This window comes from Fukomys damarensis, unplaced genomic scaffold (genome assembly GCF_012274545.1).
Source record: "Fukomys damarensis isolate Sample0158 unplaced genomic scaffold, DMR_v1.0_HiC HiC_scaffold_16, whole genome shotgun sequence".
In the NCBI taxonomy this organism is placed as follows: Eukaryota; Metazoa; Chordata; class Mammalia; order Rodentia; family Bathyergidae; genus Fukomys; species Fukomys damarensis.
Genome location: NW_022900928.1, coordinates 116816552 through 116837954, shown reverse-complemented (window position 1 = coordinate 116837954; position 21403 = coordinate 116816552). Strand labels below are relative to the sequence as shown.

The window sequence follows — 21403 nt, the reverse complement described above, 5'->3', positions numbered from 1 at the left end:
CAATGAAAAATCAGGAGAGATCACAAATAACATAAAAAACCTGCTCACAGAAGTAATAGCAGAAAACTTCCCAAGCATGGAAAAATAATTTAATATACAGACAAGTGAGGCATATAGAACTCTAATTAGCCATATTAAAAAATATATACCAAGGCATATAATAGTCAAGACTCCAGAAAGTCAACATAGACTATTAAAAGGTTTTAGAGAAAAGAAATAAATCACTTATAAAGAAGAACCCATCAGAAGCACAGCAGACTTCTCAACACAAACCTTTAAGTCAAGGAGAGCTTGGAGTGAAGTATTTCAAGCTCTAAAACAAAACAATACAGATTGATGTACCTCACAAAATTATCTTTCAAACTTGTTGGAGAAATACAATATTTCCATGACAAAGAAAACTTGAAGAAATTCATGACTTCTAAGCCAGCATTCCAAAATGTTTTGAAGGACATTCTAAAAAGAGATAACAAAGACTACAACTCCTTGAAACCCAACAGAATGAATCCACCAGGCAAGGCAATTAATAAAACAGAGGGGGGAAATGGGAACCAAGAACAGAAAATAACATGACAAAGATAAATCAATACATATCAGTGGTAACAATCAATGTAAATGATCTCAATTCACCAATCAAAAGAAACAAGCTGGCAGAATGGATCAAGAAGCAAGATTTAACAATATGCTGCATATAAGAAACACATCTAATTCAAAAAGGAATTTATGGACTGAAAATCAAAGGATGGAAAACAATACTCCGTGAGATAGGAACCCAGAAAGAAAGCAGGGGTAGCTATTCTGGCTGTTTGCAGACAGAGTGTATCAAGCCAAGACTGATTATGACAGGCAAAGATGGTCACTACACTAAAGGGAACAATACCAGAGAAACAGATAACATTCATAAATATGTATGCACCAAATACCAGTGCACACAACTATGTTAAACAAATATAAACAGATACGAAAAAATCAAATAAACACTACTACAGTGAGGGATCTCAGTACCCCACTGTTACAAATAGAACAATTAGACAAAAAAAATCAAGAAAGACATATCAGAACTAAAACAAACTTTTGAACAAATGGACTTAGTAGATGTTTACAGTGTGTTCCACACCACATCAAAATACACATTCTTCTCAGCTGCACAATCTTCTCAGTTTCTCCAAACTAGAACACATACTAGCTCACTGAACACACTTAAGTAAATGCAAAGAAATAAAAAAATGTCCTTGGATATTATCAGACAATAGTGCAATGGAATTGGAAATCTATACTGAAGAAATCACAAAAACTTGTAGACACATAGAAATTAAATAATGTCCCCTTGAACAAGCAATGGGTCACAGATGAAATTAAAGAAGAAATTAGAGAGTTTCTACAGTTAAATAATAAGGCCAATACAACATCCTGGAACTTATGGGACACAATGAAAGCAGTCCTACCAGGGAAATTTATAGTGGTGTATTTTCATATCAGAAAAACAGAGAAAGCTCAAATAACTTAATGTTGAACCTCACGCTTCTAGAAAAAGAAGAGCAAGTCAAGCTCAAAGTGCACAGAGTGGAGGAAATTATAAATATAAGAACACAAATTAATGCAATTGAGACTATGCAAATAATACAAAGAATACATTGAAGAGTTGGTTCTTTGAAATATTAAATAAGATTGACAAACCTTATCAAAAATGGAAAGAAAAGACTCAAACGTATGCAATTATGAAAAAAATAGGGTGAAATCACAACAGATCCTGCAGAAACCCAGAAGATCATGAATACCTCCCTTTGGGAACCTGTAGTGTAATAAGATGGAAAACAGAGAAGAAATGGACAGATTCCTAGATACATATGAATTACTAAAGCTGAACTGAGAAAAAATTAAGATTATAAATAATCCAATATTAGTCAATGAAATTGAAGATGGAATTAAAAGCCTACCCACAAAGAAAAGCCCAGGGCCTGACAGATTCACTGCTGAATTCTACAAGAAACTTAGAGAAGTCCTAATGCCACTACTTCTCAACTCTTTAATGAAATTGAAAGGGAAGCAATGGTCCCAAATTCATTCCTGGAAGTAAGCATTATCCAGATACCAAAACCAGAGAAGGATCCAACCAAAAAAGAGAACTATAGGCCAATCTCCCTAATGAACATGTATGCAAAAATCCTCAATAAGATACTGGCAAACAGAATGCAGCAAATCATGAAGAAGATTACACAGCATGACCAAGTAGGATTCATCCCAGGGATGCAGGGATAGTTCAACATATACCAATCAATAAATGTAATATACCATATTAATACAGCCAAGACAAAAATCATATGATCATCTCAATAGATGTAGAAAAAGCATTTGAAGAACTCCAATATCCATTTATATTTTTTAAACCTACAGAAAATTGGAGTAGACAGTCTTTATCTCAGTCTGGTAAAAGTCATCTATGATGAACCGACAGTCAGTATCACACCAAATGGACAAAAACTGAAAGCTTTCATTCTTAAATCAAGAACAAGGCAAGGATGTCCACTATCATCACTCTTATTCAGTATAAGAATATTGGAAATAATGTTCTAGAATAATGTCTGGAAACATTAACCTGAGTAATTAGACAAGAGAAATGAAGGACAGAGAAATTAGACAAGAGAAAAGAGAAAACACGGTTAGCAAAGGAAGAAGGTAAGATATTATTATTTGCATATGACATGATACTCTACATAGAAGACCCCAAAAGCTCCAGCAAAAGACTTTCAGATTTAATAAGAAAATTCACTAGTGTAGCTGAATACAAAGTCAGTGCTCAAAAATCAATAGCATTCCTGTCCACAAATAAACTCAATGAGAAAAGAATTAGGGAAACAGCACCTTTCACAATAGCAACCCCAAAAATTAAATACCTAGGAATCAATCTAGCAAAGGAAGTAAAAGACTTCTACATTGAAAGCTACTGTATTCTGAAAAAAGAGATTAAAGAAGATATCAGAAAATGGAAAGATATCCTTTTTTCTTGATAGGAAAAACCAATATAGTGAAAGTGGCAATATTTCAAAAATTGTTATAGAGATTTAATGCAATCCCAATCAAAATACCAATATCATATCTCACAGAATTAGACAAAAAAAAATTCTAAAATTCATTTGGAACCAGAACCAGAAGAGACCTAGAAGAGCAAAAGCAATTATGGACAACTAAGGCAAGGGGTATCACAATCCCTGACTTGAAATTACACTGCAAAGCTACTGTGATTAAAAAAATAATAATAACAACATGGTACTGACAAAAATAAAATAAAATAAACCAGACCTGAGGATCAATGGAACATATTGGAAGATGCAGAAACAATTCCAAACACACAGTCATCTTTTCTTTGACAAAGGGGCCAAGTAGCTTCACTGTAAGAAAGATAGCCTTTTTAATAAATGGTGCTGGAAAAACTGGCTCTCCATATGCCAAAGATTAAAACTAGACTCATATCTTTCACCATGCACTAAATTAAAATTTAAAAAATCTAAAATCTAAATATTAAAATAGAAACACTAAATATACTAGAATATAGAATAGGTAGAATTCTTGAAGACAGAGGTGTAGGTAAAGATTTATGAAAAAACTCTATCACACAGGAAATAATCACAATGAATCACCAACCGGGATCTCATCTTATTAAAAAGCTTTTGCACAGCAAAAGAAACCACCAGCAGAGTGAAGAGACAACCCATAGTATAGGAAAAAATTGTGCCAGCTGTTCCTCAGACAAAGAAATAACATCTAGAATATATAAAGAAATTTTAAAAATGAGCTGCTCCACATTTAAAGATCCATTTCAAAAATGGGCATCTGCAATGAATAGACACTTCACAGATGAAGAAGCAGAAATGAAAAATAAATACATGAAAAATGTTCAACATCACTGGTCATTCAAGAGATTAAAATTAAAAATAGCACTAAGACTCTATCTCACTTCAGAAAGAATGGCTATTAACAAGAAACCAACCAACAACAAATGTGGGTGGTGCTGTAGGGAAAAAGGAACCTTTCTCCACTGTGGAAATCAGTGTTGAGATTCTTCATAAAATTAAAACTAGAAGTTCCATTTGATCCAGCTATTCCCCTTTTTGTTACCTTCCCAAAAGAATTAAAAGCATCTTACCACAGTAATATATGCACAACCATATTGATTGTGGCACAGTTTATAACAGCTAAATTTTGGAAAGAGTCCAAATGCCAATCAATCCATGAATAGATAAGAATATGTGGAGGCAGGGATTTAGCTCAGTGGCACCACACCTGCCTAGCAAGCATGATATCCTGAGTTCAATCCCCGGTACTGGAAAAAAAAATGTGGGTTTCTTTTCTATACAATGGAATATTACTCTGCCATAAAGAAAGATAAGCTTGAGACATTTCCAAGTAAAAGGGTGGACCTTGAGACCATACTCTTAAGTGAAATAATTTGGACACATGAAGTGAAATAAATCAGACACATGTTTAAATGCCACATTGTTTCTCTGGTGTGAGAAAATGAAAGTGTAAATGAAGACCAAAATTTAAAATAGATATTGGGAATTGGAAATAAAATGTTAAAATGGGAAGGGAACAAGGGATTGGGGGTGGAAAGGAAGGGAGGGACAAGAAAAAAACAACAGGAGGAAAAATTGGAAACAAAGCTTTTGTAAATAAGGAGCGGAAGAGGGGTTGAAGGGAGGAGAGGGCAATGGGAAGAAAAGAAGAAGTAAGATATATCATGTACAAGTATAAATCCCCTAAGATGAATGTTATCATTATGCATATCTAAAATGTACCAATAATTATTTTAAAGATATTAATATATGAGTTTTTTTTCTAAACTAAAACCTCAGTATTCATGTTTAATTGCAACGTAGGCTCTTTCTGATAAATAAGTAGGTTTGGGGTTGCAGTTTGGCCCTTGGTCTCTAAAAGGTTTACCATCGCTCTTCTGTTTTGACAGTTTCCTATGGAATTGTAAGTAGCCCAATATTGAACCACTAGAGTGTTAGCAAGAAGGGAACATTCTAGAATCTAGATCAGGAAGAACAGAGGCTTTTACTGCATATTTGAACTACCAAGGGAGGTGCTGAAATGTTAAGAATGCTGTCCCAGAGATCCTAGTTTAATTGGTGTGGGATGAGACCTGGGCATCTTTTGTTGTTTTCATTTTTGCTGAGAACCATGATCTGCAAAGTATGATGTATTCACCCCTAGGGCATGTGCAAGACAATCTATGACAAGTGAGAAGAAAAGCTTCAATTTTCTAGAAAAATGCACTTCTAAGGATTAAAATAAAACAAGCTTTAGACCTCTAATTTATATAAAAAGCTTAGAAGTCCTCCTCCTAACTTCACAAGAAAAAGGCAGAACTGAACATAAACAACTGAAATGTCTCAGAAAACTGAGGTCACAGGACAAACTCTGGAAAGACAGGTGGATACAAAAAAAAATCATGCTTATAGGGGGCAGTTGCCCACAGTAGGGGCCAGTATCTGTAGGAAACATTTGAATTGTGATTGCTGAGTTGCTGAGGACTAGTGTGGTCTTGTTTGAGACTTAAAACTTCAGAGGGGCCCAGTGTTGGCAAGCACCACACACTTTCTAGTGTCTTATCTCACCTCTCCAGGTTCTCACTATAAATACCACAGAAAACTCACCTCTGGGAGGGATGAAAGGAAAGGAATAATCACATTGAAATACGCTCAGCATTCTCTGCTTTTCTCAATGAAATCTGCCCTCCAGATAACTGTGTTACAAGAGACTGGCCAACAGGGGTTTTACTAAAACCCAATAAATCAGAGATAGGGAAATATTCAACTCTGATTCACAGAAATACCAGGACCTAATTAGAGGACAGGAAAGTCTTTCACTTTCTCTCACATTTTACCACAGCATTAATAGGAATCCTAGATAATAATGGGATTCTGGCTAAAAGAAGTACAAGCCTAAAATTCTATTTGAGGAATCTATAGGAAAACCTAGATTAAAGAGGGGACAAAAATCAAGGATGCTAAAGAAAATTTTAGCCTTTGACATTGCACCTACAAAAAAAAAAAAAAAAAGAAAACAACCTAACTGCTAGACAAGTAAACATAAGCCCTCATTAAAAACAAAGGCCTATCTATCTCAGTTCTTTTCACCAAATACATTACATCAGGTTTTCAACAAAAATTACAAGACATGATAGTGGGCAATAAAAGTCTAAAGAGCCAAAGCACTCACCAGAACCAGACTCCAAACTGACAGAGATCTTGAATGATTGTACCAAGAATTTAAAATACAATAACGGTTCTAATAGAAAAAAAGAACACACCAGAATAAGTGAGTAATAGAAGCATAGAAATGAAGATTCTAAGGAAAATTCAAAAGGATGCTGAAAATAAAAATCTGTCACAGAAATGAAAAATTCATTTGGTGGGCAAGGAAGGCTACAAACAGATGAGGAAAGAATCAGAGAGCTGGTTCAAATTCCAATGAAAACTTCTAAAATTGAAGTGCAAAGAGTGAAAAAGATGTGACAGAATATTCAAGAACTGTTCCCATCACCTCTCCATAATACCTTCGAATTATGATCTCATCAATGCATTAATACGTAGATGACATTAAAGCCCTCATGAGTCAATCTCTTCCTAAAATCCCATCAGCTTGCCTTCAAGGGACATTTTAGGTCAAAAACCGTAGTAATATTTGAAGTAATAATTACCAAAAATTTTCCAAATTTAACAACAGATTTCAAATCAAGCACTGAACAGGAATTTCAAAGAACACTAACCAAGATAAAACCAAATAATGGATGTGCAGGTGTATGATGTTTGAGCTATTGAAATTCAAAGACAACAAAAAACTCTTGAAAGAAGTCAAACAAGGAGAAACTTTATCTACTGAGGAACTAGAATAAGAATTAAATTGGACTTCTCTTCAGAAACCATGGAAGTAAGAAGAAAATGGAGTGAAAAGGGTATTGAAAGAAGAAACCACCAACCTAAAATTGTTTGTCCAGTACAATTATCCTTCAAAACAGAGAAGATTAGATATTCTTAGACAAACAAAAATTGAGGGGATTTATCACCGGTATAGCTAGCTTCCAACAACCTTTAAAGTTCTTCAAAGAGAAGGAAAATTATATAAAACTGAATCTCAGATGTATGTTGAAAAAGAAAGAGTATTAGAGAGGGATAAATGAAGATAAAATGTTTCTTTTTTGCCTTAATTGACAACAGAAGATAGCTTATTCAAAATAATATTATCAGCAATATATTTGGTGATTATAATTTATGGATAAGTGAAATGAATGACAGTAGTATTATAAAGACAAGATGAATATTTTGTTATTGGAAAGTACTTGCATTACCCATGAAGTCAGTTGAAAATGGACTTGGATTAGTTGTAACTATAAAGAGTTGTACCACAAGTTCTAAAGAAGCTGCTAAAAGAAAGTATATTGATATGCAAAGATGGGAGAAAAATCATATAAAATGCTCAGTTGAAATGAAAGAAGGCATAAAAAGAGTAAAAGACCAAAAAAGAAGCAAAAATGAAGGAAAAATTAGAAAAGTTACAAATATAGTAGCTGCCAATCCAAGGATATCAATAATCATTTTAAATATAAATGGTTTAAATATACCACTTAAAAGATATTGTCAGAATGAAAATTTTGAAAGGACTCAACCATAAAAGTAATCTTTACTGATATTTCATACTGATTCATAAGTACACATATAAAAGTTATATAGTTATATAAGTTAAATAGTCAAATATTTCTTTTAAAATAGGAATAAGCAATCCAAAATGTTTGGGAGGTACTGGTCAAGAATGGAAGCACTTCTCACATTTTATTGTACACAGGAATCGTGTGGGGACTGTATTACAGTGCAGATTTTGAATCAGTGAGCTTAGCATGGGGCTGAGATTCTGCACTTCAGAAAAGACACACAGGGATACTGATGCTGGCATCTGCAGACCTCCTTTTGAGTACCAAGGGCATAGAGAATATATCCCAAACTCTAATAACCACGTTGCATCTAAGAGGGGAAAAGCACCTGCACTGCTCAAAGATCCCTCCCTGCAATGGCAATGTATCCATATACTACTGGTGTACTTATTTTTACAGAATTTTTAAGGCAAAAAAAGATATCTAAATAGTGAAAAAAATATGGAGAGAAAGGAAGCAAAGAAAAGGAGGGGAAGAATGGACAAAGAATGGAGAGAATTAGAAATGGAGAGAGGAAATTTCAGTGGAGAGGAGTCAAATGCTTGCCAGCTCCAAAATTCATGTTGAAATTTAACTGCTGTTGTGACCACGTGGAGACACAGAATCTATAATTTCATGTTTCAGTCATGAGGGCTCCACTCTCACAAATGAACTAATGCCACTATCAAGGGAGTGGGCCTTTTCTTGGGAATGCACTTGCCTACTATCCCTTTCTCTCCTTTCTTCCTTATTTCTTCTTCTTTCTCTCTCTCCTCCCTCCATCTTTCCCTCCTCTCTCTCTCTCTGTCTCTCTCTCTTCTCTGTCTATCCTCTCACTCTTTCTCCTCTCTCTACCCCCCTTCCTCCCTCTCTCTCCCCTTCTGCTCTTCTGTCATGTGAGCCCCCTGCCATGTTATGTCAGCAAGAAGGCCCTCTCTACATGCTAATGCCGTGTTATTTGACTTCTCAGCCTCCAGAACTATAAGCCAATAAGTTTCTCTTCTTTATAAATTACCAGTTTGAGGCCTTCTGACATACCTGCATAAAATGTACTAAGACAGGTGGAAATAAACTAGAATACAAGAAAACTCTATTTGTCTATTTAGGGGGTGATAAATCAAACAAAATTATTCAGAAATTGAAAAATATGCATATAAAATTCAAAAATCTCACTTTTATGACTTACTCAAACAATATTATAAGTTACGATTATACTATAAGGAATATTTTAAAATATAGGCCTAGGGAGCAGGCTTTAATTTTTCACCTTCAGTTTTTATGGCTACTGAAGAGGATTTGTGATGGGACGTCTTCAGAGGCTTTGTGGCAGAGGGCCAAATCATATCCAGCCTCCTTGGAGTCCTAGAGGAGTACTTTGGGAGCAAAACTTGACCGTCTAGTAGTAATCTGAAGCCAGGAAAAGCAGACAGGAGCCAGAGACGATCCAGAGAGGAGAAAAAGAAAGTAACACAGCCCTGGATGCTTCACCATCCCTTTGGCAAAAAGTAATGCTGAAGATCCTCGCAAGTAGGGTTAAGGGAGAAATAAATTACTGGGAGAAGAGCTATAAATCTGGGAAGATTCATAGAGGTTTCTTCGGCTATTTTCACACTTCTTATTTACTCCTCAATACACTTCCACCCATACTGACTGCTCTCTCTACATTCTTCATTGCCTCTCTACTGAAAGTAATTTCTAAATCCAAAGGACAGTGCAGTATTTCTTATAGATCTGCTAAAATATCTGACTCTAATGTCACTAAACCAATCAATAAATAAAAATAAATACATAGGCTTTGAGGAGAAGACAGTGGTCCACTAACTCTGGGTTTCCTCCCATACGCCTGGAACTGTTCAGTCTCTTTCTTTGACTCTTCTTGAGCCAGCCTTTGCGATGTCTGTCTGTCTCTTTAAGTGTGGTTTATAGACAGATCATATATTCCATCTGAGGCCTGACCATGGGGGCAAGTGATGGAAAGTCCACTCTCATTGACTTTTCTAAGAAGGAGAGAAGAATATGACAGATTCCATCTTGACAACGTTTCCTTAGATGGCATAGTGAAAATTCTTCACACAAATGGATCCAACTCCCCTTGTAATAAGGCAAACCTAAGTGTGAGATCTTAATACATTTTATAGAAATCAGTATGGGTAATTCATAACCATTTCATTTGTTAACCAAATGATTCTCTTTTCTGAAAATATAACTTCATAAGGAGATAATGTTGTGCATTATTGTTTGCAAAAATAAATCCTATCATTTCCTGGCAAACTCCACTAACAAATTATTGTTCCATAAAATTAAATACTAATTATTAAAAGTTACCCATTATCTTTCTTACCTAGCTGAGTATATTAAATAACAATGAAGCCAGAGAGTACAGTTGGTGATGGCTACAGTGTGCACTTAACTCCTAATGACATTCATCTCCGGCACTGACTCTGCTATTTGGAATGGAACAAATCAATTCTCTCCTTGGCCTTTTTCCCATCTGTAAAATGGGCCTGTTGGATTGCTAAATTCTGTTTTGCGTAGGTCAATCAGCCTGGCCACCTTCTTTCTCTGTTCAAAACACCTCATGGCCCTTATAATTGCATGAGTCTCTAGTCCTTCCTTCCAAGATCACATTAGTCCTCCTACAGGATCCTTATCTCTCTGAACATAGCTATTCCATTTTATCTACGTCTGGGCACAGGTCCTATAGCTTACACACATCATCCCCTCAACAATATACCAATGTGCAAGGACAAAGAAACTGCATTAGCAAACAGGCTTGCCATGTTAACAGTACATGTAAAGCACAGATAAGTAATTGGAGGTGAGATTGGTTTCTGTATTATGAATTTCCATTGGATTTCTTGGCACAGTGTAGTAATAAATGCAATCCTAAGAATAGTCCCTCAGGAAAGTGATCTGTCACCAGGGCTCTCTTGGGAGCACAGACTTGTAGTGTTAACTTGGCTCCACTTTAAAAATAGACTTACTCCTATTTCTGGGTTCCCTCCAGTTTATCTCATCTATCCTTCCAGCTGCCACAGAGAGTGGAGAAACTGGTTTTTCCTGAGCTTCTCTGGGACACCTTTACTTTGCTTTTGGTTCATTCCCTTCTCTAGAGCCCTTTCAAAGTAGAGGTCAGAATTATCTTGCTTCCCACTTAAAGTTTCTGTTTTCAGATTTTTTTATTGAGTAGGGGCCTTCGGTAAGGGCCTGCTTGTGTGTCAACACAAGGAGTGGTATAGAGAGGGATGCAGATTCTTGGCTCCTAAGGGAAAGCCCTTGCCCTGTCAGGCTGAATAAACCACATGGCAGAAACCAAGCAGAGAATTCTTGGGCTGAAGACTGCTAAGAGTTTCTTCTCCCTCTCTGTCCATCTCTATAAAGTCTCACTTACTAAAATGACACTCCACCCTGTTGCTATAGATTTCTACAGGAGCAGTTCTGAATACCTCCCTCAGCCATCCAATCTGCACTCCTTACAGGAAATTCCATGTTTACCTGCCACTATTTACTCAAGGAGCCCTTTCCTGAAAATGAACAGTATTTGAAAAGAACCACTTTAGAGAAGAAAAAAATTGATTGCTTTTATTTGCAAGCTGATAATGAATGAGAGAAGCCAAAAGTGAAGGTCAACTGTTTATTCAAAATTTTATCCCATTTACTGAAATGCTTCTGGCATTTAGATTGGCACAAAAATCTGCCTTCTGAAAAGTTCAAGAACTATCTGCTTTGAGATAAACCTTTCCCACTTTCAAAAAATGATTATGTTGTGGCTTTAAGAAGGACAACTCTCCCCATTCCTTCTCACACCAAATCAGCAGGCTTGCATTCAAAGGCCTTGAACAGCTGACCTGTTGCAGACAAGGGAAGATAAGGGAAGAGGGGTGTCCATATGGCAGGTACTTCTTGGAGTCCTGCAAGACTGACATTGTAAAGGACAGCATGACACTCATGTGCTCACCCACACTTACATTTGCTGTTTGGCATGATGGTTATACCCTTAGGACTGCCATTCTTAACTGTAGCCAAGTTTGCCCTCCACAAGACACGTGGCAATGACAGGGAACAGTTTTAGTTATCACAACTGGGGGGTGTGTGCTTGGGAGGGTGTGCTAATAACAGACAATGGGTAAAGGACAAGGATGCCACTATGCATCCCACAGGACAGTGCCCACGAGGAATTCTGTGGCCCAGGATGTCAACTGTGCCTAGATCAAGAATTCTGCCTTTAGTTACTTTAGAGTAATTTGCAAAGAAAGATTTCTGATATGTATTTTCAGATCCACCTTCTTCCAAGCCCCAATTCTGAATTCATTCTTTTTTGTTTACTTATTTGTTTGTTTATTCTACATGTATATATTGAGCAACTACTCCGTGACAATCCCTGTGCAAGTGCTTGAAAAGAAAATGGCAAGTAGAATTAACCAGTCCCTGTCCCCCAAAAGGATACACTTTTGTAAGGAGGGATGAATATTAAGAATATATACTCAAAATGACTCCTCATAGGGTACATATTGTTCTAAACACTTATTAATTCATTTAATCCTCACAACAGTCTGGTGGAGCAGGTACTATTATTACTGCTGTCAGATCAGCAAAACAACTGGGACATACATAGTCCCAGATTAAGTGACTTACACAAGGTCACACATATAACTGGTGGTGGAAGTGTTATTCAAAACTAGGCCATTGGGCTCCAGGGTCTGTGCCTTAGCTAGCACATTATGCTTTCTCACATTAAAAAAAAAAAAAAAAGGATGACAGCAAATTATGAAAAAGGAGAGGAAAATAAAGTGTCTATTTTTAAAAGGCGCTCTAATGCAGTCAGGAGGCCCAGAGGAGTTCTAGAACTGATGAAACAACACAAAAAGAGCAGAGCATTCTAGGCACAATCTTAGAATGAATGTGTGTGCATTCATTTCCTATTGTCTCTAAAGGAAATCACCACACACTTAGTGGCTTAAAACAGCACATATTTATCTTAAAGTTCTGTGAGTTAAAGTGTGAAATAGTCTCACTGAGCTCAAGTCAAAGTGCTGGCAGGGCTGAATTCCTTTCTGAAAGTCCTAGGGGACTCTGTGTCCTTATCTTCCCAGCCTCTGGAAGCTGCCTGCATTCTTTGGCTTGTGGCTGTACCTTCAGAGTCAGCACATCATCAAATCACTTCCCCCTCTCTCCTGCTTCCCCCTTTCAGCCCTGTGATTACCCTGAGCCCAACTGGCCAATCCAGGATGATCGCTCTATGTGAACGTTTGCTGATTATCAACCTTCATTCCTTTTGCCAATTTATTTCCTCTTTGAGGTTTGATGCTACAAATTGAGAAATGGATGTCTTTGGTGGCCCATTATTCTCAGATAAGATCACAAATAATATGGGCAAGAGTTGTACAGAAGAAAAGAAACAAGTACTATATTAGTCACTTTTCTCATCGCTGAGACAAAATATCCAACACCCAAGGTTAAAGGAGGAAAAGTTTATTTGGCTTATAATTTGTAGAGGTTTCAGTCCATAATCAGCTGACTCCAAGGCAGGATGGCACGGCAGAGGGGCATTGCAGAGAAGAAACCGTTCATGGCAAGCAGGCAAGCAAGAGCTTATATTTTATGCAGGTTACCTACCCTAAGGCAGATGTAGCACTCACAGCCTTAATCTTAGCCAGAACTATGCCAAATCCATCAGTGGACTGATTTAGTCATCGTACACCACTGATCCTAGCATCATACATTTTAGATCCAGCCACCTGTGAAAAACACCCACAATGATTGCATGAAGCTTTGAGGGTACATCTTGATACAAGCCACAATGAGTAGGAAGGACAGAAGATGCCCATATCATTCAAATAGAGCAAGTGAGAGGCCCACAAGAAGTTAGGCCAGGGGCCAGACAGGGAAAATTTGGTTAGCCTTCTGACAGCAGGTGAAACCACTAGAATGTATTAACTAAGGCACAGATGTGATGGGATTGTCATTCTGAAAGGCCACTCCGACTGCTGAGGAACAGGAAGAAAGCAGAGGAAAGGAGCCAGAAGGAGGCAAGTGAAGCAGCAAGATGAGGGGTAAGAGATCAGATGGAAGTGATGATAGTCTGGGCAAGACTTTAAGACATAGAAGCAGAAGGTAGAGATTTGGGAGTTAAAATTAGTAGGACTATAGGCTGGATGAGTGGAAAATGGAGGAGGAGGGAGAGGGAGAGAATAGATGCTCCTGGCCTTTGGACTCAGGCAAACGGTAGTGCCATTCCTGGAGAATGGGAGCAAGTGAGGAGGGATATGTGTGGGAAAGAAATTTGGCTTTGGATTCACTGAGGAAAGCTCAGGCAGGCATTTGAACCTATGAGTGTAGGGCTCAGAAGAGAGGTCTTGCTCATAGCTGGTGAATGAATCACTGAATACCTACAACTCCATGTCCTGCTGGCCTCTCCAAACTGGTATGTCTCAGTTCAAAGCCCTCATCTTTCTCCCAGCAACTCCAATATCTGCATCTTTTTCTCTATGAAGTACCATCCAACAGGGTAGAAAACAATGATGTATCTTGCCAGCTCCTCTGAGGCTCAGCAATATATCTGGCCCTTTACAAGAGACTGATAAACATGGTAGAATAAATAAGTGGTTAAACCAATATATGAATCAATTATTTCTAGATATCACCCCCCCATCTCTCTCTTTCTCTCTCTGACACTCTGACCCATTCCTGCTGCCTTTGGGCAAAAGTCAGGATTGTTTAGTTTAGAAGGGCCTGGGGTCAAATTTTGTTGTGACCTTAACACCTGGAGCCATGAAACCTTTGATGTAAACACTGCAAAGGGCTCTCTTCCTTCACAGTTCATCCAGGCATGCTGAGAGACTTTATAAAACTGACACCCCTCCCTGGATTTTACTGTTTATGAACAGATATGCTTCACAAAGCATTGCTGTAAATTGATTTGTTAAACATAAAGTAGCTTTTTCAATCAGATAAATATCTTCCTGTGTGTTTATCATTTTGTGAATTCCTATTCCTTATCCTTTAGGGTTTCCAGGAACTCAACACTTTTCTACCACATAGAACAGGGAGGGAGGCGCTACTCACAAAGGAATGCCTACTGGGCCAGAGCCTTCCTGGGCTTAAACCTTCATAATCAATCAGTCAGAAAAGCATCCATTAAACTCTGCTGTATTAGTCACCGCAAAAAAATTTTTTTTCTCTACAGACGTAGTACTCTAAAAGCCCACGGACTGAAACCATCTTCTACCTTCTTTTTTGCATGGCATTTAAGATCATTCAAGAAGAAATTGGACAAAATGCAGCAGATTATTTAAAAAGAATTCTGGAGTTCTTTTTAGGTTAAATGTTAGTTTATTCTGTCTCAGCAAAACTATGGCCAGAAAATTTCCCTTTTTTCATTCATTCATTATATAACTTTATCAAAGAATCTATTATTTACCAGGCAAGGTGAGTATAGAAAAAGCTTGCTCCACTTCCCCTTCAAGAAAGGGAAGATAGGCCAGGTATGGTGGTGCATGCCTGTAATCCCAGCACTCAGGAGGCTGAGGCAGGAGGAGCTTGAGACCAGCCTGGGCTACATAGTGAGTTCCAGGTCAGTCTCAACTACATAGTGAGACCCTGTCTCAAAAAACCAAAAAGAAGAAGGAGAAGGAGAAGGAGAAGGAGAAGGAGAAGGGGAAGACAGGCAATTACCTATAAATAAATAAGAACATATACCAGATATCAGTGATGACAATAGGGTTGTATGAGATGATGGACAGGGAACTAAAATTTGAGGAAAGGCCTGTTGCAATCTTGGATATTTAAGACTGACTGACAAGAGGGGGAAAAGGCGTGAGGAAAAACACCCAGGCATTTCTTACAGCAGAGTCTGGGTTCTGTTCAGTATTATAGCCACCAGAGTTAGTTAGTACGGTACCTGTGGGCCTTAGTTCTGGTAGGCACTCAGTGAAGACCAGATGTTTCTGATCTTTAGAATGTAGATGGGTAACTCCAAGACCTACCTCCAGGATCTCACTTTGCAAAACTTCCTCAACTAATATTGCTACAGAGCTGTGTGCTTAGGGGCACAATCCTAGATCAAGTCCTCCCCTCTGCCCTATGGGTGTGAGTGTTCTAACTTCAACTATCATTTACATATTTTATTTTCATTTATTGTTCACCAGGCTCAAAGTTCTGCCCAGTTTCTAGGTGGGATCTGCTGTGGAACTTTAGGAATAACAGCAGGAAAACCCTTCCCTTCACTTCTGAGCCACAGTAAAGGAAATTTATGAGCTCAAAGGAACCTGACCCACTTAGCACCTTGCCTCCTTTCCCACAAGGCCCCTCCTGAGCTGAATTTGGAGGTATGATTCTCTTAATCATCTCTCTGAGGATGTCACCTCCTCCACCACAGGAAGGCCTTTCTGTGACCAGTCCTTCCCAGTTGCAACCTCAGTCCATTTCTGGGAACTGGTTCTTGACGCTGGAAATGAATAACTGACTCATCCATAGACTCAACACAGCCAAGGAAAAAGTTGGTGAACTTGAAGAGGAGTCAACTGGAATCAGACTGAAACACAAAGGCAAAAAGGAGGAGAAAATAATACCTTTAAAAGATTAAACAAAAATAGAACAGAGTATCCAAGAACTGTAAGACAATCAAACACAGTGGTTACATCAAGTGGAAGAGTCTTAGGGTTTACACAGCCCCACCTACTTCCTTTATAAGCAGAATTAACTTCACATCCATCCTGAAAATTGGCTCTCAACCTTAATTTCTAAGACATATTCCTTGGCTAGCAATTTCTAACCTGATATAGAGACAATCTTAGTAGTAATGAAAATAATGTTCACATGGTATAATTTAGGGATCGTTAATATAGGATTGCCAGACAAAATAAAGAACACCCAGTTCAATTTGAATTTCCAACTTCTGGTATAAGTTATGTCTTGTACGATATTTGAGATGTGCTTATACTAAAAAAGAGCTCATTCTTTTTCTGAAAACCAAATTGAATTGAGCATCTATAATTTGACTTGCTAACTTTCTGTTAAAAGCCACCATACAACCCACTCCCAAGTATCTCCTTTCTGACCACCCAGGTTGCCTAACCCGAACAAAGCCTTGCCGTGGCTTGGTTTAGCAGATTTGATAGGCATTAACCTCAGCAGCTTGAAGACGCATGAGTTGCAAGACAGAGGGGTGATGGGAAGAGAACTGCTACAGAGGAGGATCATTCTGGACTTGAGATCCAAACAGCCTGTTTTAGAACCAGCTCTACTTCTTACATGTTGGACCATTACCACAAAAAAAAAAAAAAGTCTCAGCCTTCTAGTATATGAAATGGCAATGATAGTCCCCACCCAGCCCTATTCTGTGCTCTCAGATGATCCTCAGCACAGCTTTTAGTGGGAACATAATTTGAAAACTATATAGGACAACGTGTGCATCCAATGGTGGTTTTATTGTTACTCAGTCACACACACACCCACACCCACACACACACAAAATGGGAGTGGGCTTCCATAGGCGAGATGATGGGTAAGAGAAGAAAAAGTCTCAGGTGGCTTGACCCGGTCTCTGTCCCTCACTAGTATCCATCGGAGCAGCCCATTTTCTACCCCTCCCCAATAACATTTCATATCTAATGATTGGTGAATAGTACTTATTTTTGGACTTTGCCATCACTTTCTCAGCAGGCACAACCAGGTTCTGTTATGTAAGTGCTATGGAGCTTGGCCTAGTCTGTGCCTGAAGGGGAAAGTGCCAAGAGGATATCATGGAGGCAGCTGTGATTCGAGACCCTGTCCTCTGAGTCAGCCTGATGCCAGCTGGGTGAGGTAAACCTCCACCAGGGCTACCATTCACCTGTTGGCTCCTGGCCTCTCTCTGGCAGTGATCAACACCCTACAGGCTTGGCTAGGGCATGCTTAACAGAGCAGGATTGTTTCCTGTGGCTCCTGGCTGAAGAGTAGTGGCCTGGGTTTCATACTTCAGTCAGAGGACAGTGAGCTGGCTCTGACCTAGAATTAGTGCTCCCAACCCAGCATTTCAGTGCTACTCAGGTCACCTCTCTGAACTCCAGTCTCTAAATCCAAGACTCAGCTACCATATCTGAGAAGTCCTATGGGTCTGAATGGCTTATCTGCAAAGCTGGATCCACCTCACTGGACTCCCTCATCAACAAAAGGGAGTCTCCAGACCAAGGAGAAATAAGGCTTAGATGTAGCTTCCATATCTGTAAATGAAATTTGAGTGAACAGAAGCGAGCTACCCTGGGTTCATTCAGGGTCTCTGTAGTCCAGCAGCAGCAAATCTATGGCATGTGTTGAACAGTGGGCTATTGTATCATTGAAAGCTGTAAAAAGTTTGCCATCTATCACTGCTATAGCCCAAAAGAAGAGAAAATATGCTGTGGTATAGCTAAAGAGGTTTGAACTGGGCAACAGAGTGCACTCACTGTGAAGAGACATGGAGCAGAGATAGTGGGACAGGTTACTACAGAAGGTCAGGGACAGGCCCGCCCTTGAACTGCAGGGCCAGATGAAAGTATTAGGTGGAGCCAGAAGGGAAGATCCTGAGAAGAGAGCACTCAGGATTCTCTACACTATGAGTATCAGTTACAGCACATTTGAATGTCTGCCTGCACACACAATCTCCATGGAACAACTTCAAACACACAGTCTTCTTCATGCCCAACTCTGGTGACAGGAAATCAGTGGGTTTCAAATTCCTCCAGCCAGTAACAGGTGACCCATGTACAGGCCTGTCAGCCTAGTCCACTCATGACCCAGAGCATCATATCACCCTCCAGCCCTTCAGAAGCTCCCATGGTAACTCTGGGTACATGAGGCTGGGAGCTATACAGAATTACCTGCTCTGTTCTCCTAGTGTGCACGGAATGTACTGGGGTCAACAGCCCAAAATCCACTTGAGAAATGTAAGGCTGGAGGGACCCCTGTCGAAAGACACAGATTGTCCCCAAATAGAGCTCCTTCTTGGGTGCCCTTCAGAGCACCGTCACCCAGTCTGGCCTGCAACCTGCCTCTCCTTGCTCTCCCTGCCCTCCAAATCAGAGCTGGTTCCACTAGACCTGGAATCCTCTGAGTCTTTTCCTGCTGTGAACTGATTTATTTGGATGCATCCATCAGAGTGTAACAGAAGAGTATCTGGCCAGCCAGAAGCCCAGCTGTGGCAAATGTGGCCTTGCAAAGCAGGCTCACAGAGACTCTGCCCACCCTTCCCCTCATTCCTCCTGTTTCCTCTTGGGAAAGGCTTTGAGAGGGGCTGAGGACACCTGAAGGACCCATGAGAACCAGAAAAGTGTACAAGGCATACTGGGGGCTGGAAGAGCATAAGGAGGCTGGTGTGCCAGGGCCATGGCCCAGGGAACCAGGGCTAGGCCTTGTGGAGCCACCAGCAAAATACGTGGTTGTGAGCAAGTCGGTGAGCCTCTAAGTCCCATCCTCTGAGTTGATTTTTACCTCTGAGACTAAGCTCACCAACTCTGGGATGAATGTCCTCTTCCCCTTGATCACACTGCCCCTCGTTCTTCTCTGATAAAAACACTTGAGCCCAGAAGGGACATAATACAGGGTGTTAACCAGTGGAGCACTGGTAAATGGTTGACAACTAGCTCTCCAGGGGAAAAAAATCTTCATAAAATAAATGTTGCCAATACAAGACTATATAACATATAATTTACAGATATTAATAAAATGAAAGATACAATACTCTTTATTGTAAGTTTCACATGGCAAACTGATCTCACAGAATGCTTTTGCAGATTTTTGCCAGATTCTACAGTCACAATTCTACCATTTGACAATTAGCCTGCAAAATTCCCCAAAATTTAATAATTGGGACTCATTTGGTGTGATGGTTCCAGTATCCACTGAGTTGATCCTTGGGCTGCCCAGCGGGCACTTGAGGGCAAGGCCCAGGCTTACCTATCTATACCCTCAGCATTCATCACAGACTGACCAGCCTCCCATCACTGTGAGTCTTCAAGCCACTCCCCAGAATGAGCTCATTCTCCTTAATTCACCCAAAGAAGAAAGCCAAGCAAGCTTACTGATCAAGTAAGAACAGGTGTCCCAAAGGAGTGAGTCCAAGAATTGCTGGCAGCAGATGGTGGGTAGCTCAGGAGACTCCTTGAGTCAGTCAGAGGGGAGGGGATGGTGGGCCTGGAATGGGGAGAGCAGAGGTCAGGGAGGGCCTTCGCAGTGGCAGGGATCGCACAGGTAAAGGCACGGTCCAGCAATGCCTGCCCCAGCACTGCAACATCCGTACTTTCATTCTTCACATATTTATGATCCACTGCAAAGCATTATTCAAGTTAAACAATCCCCTGCTCTGGTGGAGATTAAGCTCTACAAAGGAAGAGACCCACTAAACAGCAAACAAGAACCCCCGACAGAGAAGGACGCTGTAAGTAAACAGTGTTTACTTCAATAAAAGGAAGGACTTGGTGCAGAACCTAATCCCTAGACATGTTAAACAGGTGTTTCTCAAACAAACGTGAGGCATGGCTAAGCAAAGAAAAGCCAGTTTTTCATGCAAGACTTCTCAGATCTTTGGGTATACTATTGGATGTCCTCAGTTACCAGCAGGGGCTAAATAGCCACAGTGCTTGTAAAACTGGCTTTACCGATAGAAGGAAAAACGTGAGGGGAAGGGATCTAGGCGAGGCTCCAGAGGGCCTGACATTCTGTGAGGCCAGCCACAGAAATACCTGTTCAAAATAAGGTCATTCCAAACACACAGCTGCTCTTGTGGGCTGACATGCTGCATCTCTGCATTATTACAGGCCCCCAGTGGAAATGAGACTCCCAGCCCCTGGAGACACTTGCCCTGCATAGGAGCTCATGCCATAATATTTCTAGAAACAGAGGCCACTTCCGGGCCACGGAGTAGCAATCCAGTCCTGGCAGTTAGACGGCCCCTCACCACTGGTTCTTGGAAAACTACTGAGGAAGTGCAGGAGCCTCCTGAAAGCTCTTAATGGAATCAATTAGATTTCCCAGGGGTTCCAAACTATGTCCCATGGGCTGGTGGGATCCTTCAAAGTGGTTTAAAAGTCACCAAGAGAGGTCATGAGCTGAAGGGCTGGGACTTGCGCCTCATCCCTATATCAGCCACTTCCTCTCCTCTATACTGAATCTCTGTACTTGTCTGATAATTTAAAAGAAAGGCACATTTCCACCATGCCTTTTGCCCCTCCACACACACAAACAGCCACTTCCTAAACTCTTTTCCCTAAGTCTTCTGCCTTCCCCCATGAATTTGGCAGTGATGCTCAGGCCAAAGAGAAGAGGTACAGCATGGAGCAAAACAGAGGTGGCCTGACAAGTCCTGTGTCTGCCACTTCCTGTTCAGAGCACACTCCAACCACCACCCCTTCCCTGTTTCCAATCCAAACCCTCTCACCCAGGGGCTACTGCAAAGAACTCGTGATAGCCTTCTCCTGGACCACCTTTTCTTCATTCAAAACAAACGACCAGTTTTTGAGTCAGCCCCGAATGACAGTCATTTTCCCCAAGATTACAGATCCCGTTCATTGATGCTTCGTGCTTCACAGGCAGAGCCTGGGCTGCACATCTGACCTGCACATCAGCAGACCTCCCTCACAGAGGAGCTTTCATGAGCATGAGCCCTGGTTCCTGCCATACCAGTAGGGTGGGCCTAGGGTCCCAGCTCCTGACAAGGATTTAAACAGTGAGAATGTTAACAAGCTCCCAAGCTTG

At 40.0% G+C, this 21403-nt stretch overlaps 1 long non-coding RNA gene across 1 annotated transcript in view; it reads right to left on the bottom strand.

Annotated features, from left to right (window-relative positions):
• Nucleotides 1-21403, bottom strand: part of LOC104853762 — a 59813-nt gene that overhangs the window by 16239 nt on the left and 22171 nt on the right. The window contains exon 2 of the long non-coding RNA XR_777875.2: nt 19732-19843. This is a non-coding gene — a long non-coding RNA (uncharacterized LOC104853762). The remainder of the gene's footprint in view (nt 1-19731; nt 19844-21403) is intronic.